Here is a 2,313-nt window from a genome sequence, read left to right on the forward strand (position 1 = left end):
ATATAAATGTCCCTTACAAAAGGGGAACTTCTTCTGCTGTTTATCAAAGACACTCTAGAGCAAAAGAGGCATATTTTGTGGTTGCATATTCTGGTATCCTTCAGTAAGCTCTAATAAACACCTAGAAGAAAAATAGATAATCTTGATATTTTCCCCAAATAACTACAAATTCATTATAATTCAGGGAAAAAAAATCTAGCTACTTGAGTGTATTTTGTTTGGTTGAGTTAGCTGATCTGGTATTTATAGCTCTGTTTCTCTAGTGAAGCCTGTGGTTTTAAAGGCCACTGCTCCTCTCTCCACACCACTACCTCTCTTTTTCTTAATTTTCCTTGACAGTTGGGCTCTGGTCTCTAGTCTCCATGTCAAGAAGATATCACACTCTAAAAGATGATCTAAAATGTTAATTTAGTCTACAGCCATGCTACCTTGAACAAGCCCAATCCCTTGTGATTTTGGAAGCTAATCAGGGTCAGGCCTGGTTAGTATTTAGATGGGAGACCATCTAGGAAGACCAGGTGCTGTAGGCATTAAAAAAATAAATAAATAAGGGATTGTAAACTGACAAGGTCTTTGCAATCTGTGAGATCAACCAAGGGTTGCTTCGCCTAAAATAAATAAACAAACAAACAAATAAAATGTTAATTTAAAATTTTATACATTTTCTATTCTAGGTTTTATATAGAACTTTTAAAAATCATAGTGTAAACCATAATGTAAAATATTAACACTCAGATTCATTTTTTCTGTAAATCTTATTTGATATCTAGAAGATTTTTCTCCTAGAATTCCATTTTTTTTTTTTTTGGCTATAGAGATAACGTATTCTCTCCATACAAGCTGAAAAAATATATATATAAAGGAAACCACTTTTAAAAGGAATCAGAGTAGCCATCCCAGAAAAGATGCCTTGCACTTCTTACTCTTCAAACCTTTGAAATGTTAAAACAGGGCAAAACAACTTTTGATCTGGGCCTAAAGCAACATTGTATCCCAAACAACTGTTCTCAAAGATAACAAGAAATCAGACGTTATGACTACCATATTGAAGATTAAAAACATTCTTTAGAATTAGCATCACTATGTTAGCTTATCTGCATTCATTCTAAAAATGCCTCCAATCTATTGATGTAATTGTTTACATTCCCTCTTTCATAAATACCCCTTACCTTCAGAACACTGTATGGGTTTCTGTGAGAATCAGTGCTTCCCTGATAGCTATTTGTTTGGATTTCACCCCAAAGTCACACTGGCTGTAGTCCAGTCACTTGAAGGAACAGAATGACAAGCAGCAACTAGGCTACTTCTGTTTCTTTCTCACACAAGCTAAATTAAATTATTCTGACACTTGTTCAAATGGTAAGGAAGACTTTATTCAAGACTATTGCAATAAGGGCAAGAGATTGAGCCCCACTCTAAATACAAAAAAAGATGGCTTGGGGTTGACAGCCAATGATCACATTGGGGGTTCAGTGGGTAGAAAATCACTGAGAGGAGAATCCATGTGGGGCTTCTCATTAAACTGACTCAACAAGACTCTTGCTGAACCCAGTGAGGATGATTAGACATCAAAGTAGGGGATGAGATATTTGATTAGATGTCAAAAGTGGGGGAATCTGGCTAAAATGACTTACAGAGTTCTTTGAAAATATTGTCTTCTGCAGGCCAAGGATGAGGAGCCTGTCTACTGTTTGGTCAAGGAAAGAGTCTTTGTGAACCAGCAGATTTAAATTTGAGCAGCCAGTTGCATGTGTGAGTGTGTGTGTGTGTGTGTGGGTGGGTGCGTGCTCATGATTGCATGCATATATTTTTTTAATATTTTTTATTTTTCAGTTATAGTTGGCATGTAATATTATTAGTTTCGGGTATACAATGTAGTGATTAGACATTTATATAACTTACAAAGTAATCACCCCCAATGAATTTAGTAATCTACTGACACCGAACATAGTTATTACAATATTGTTGAATATATCCCTTATGCTTTACATTCCCATGACTATTTTGTAACTACTAATTTTTATTTCTTAATCCCTTCTCTTTTTTCACCTGCCTCCACACCCCCCTCCCATCTGGCAACCATCAAAATATTCCCTGTATCTATGAATTAGTTTCTGTTTTGTTTGTTTATTTTGTTCTTTAAATTCCACATGTCAGTGAAATATTTGACATTTGGTTTTTACTGTCTAACTTCATTTAGCACAACACTCTCTAGGGACATCCATGTTGTTGCAGATGACAATATTTCATTCTTTTTTTTTTATGGCTGAGTAATAGTCTATTGTATATATGCACCATCTTTTCTTTATCTAT

General features: G+C 35.0%; 1 pseudogene; it reads left to right on the forward strand.

Annotated features, from left to right (window-relative positions):
• Positions 1–411: 411 nt before the first annotated feature.
• LOC120594157 (uncharacterized) lies at positions 412–530 on the forward strand (annotated as a pseudogene).
• The last annotated feature ends 1,783 nt before the right edge of the window (positions 531–2,313 follow it).

Source organism: Pteropus medius, unplaced genomic scaffold, assembly GCF_902729225.1.
Source record: "Pteropus medius unplaced genomic scaffold, Ma_sr-lr_union100, whole genome shotgun sequence".
NCBI lineage: Eukaryota > Metazoa > Chordata > Mammalia > Chiroptera > Pteropodidae > Pteropus > Pteropus medius.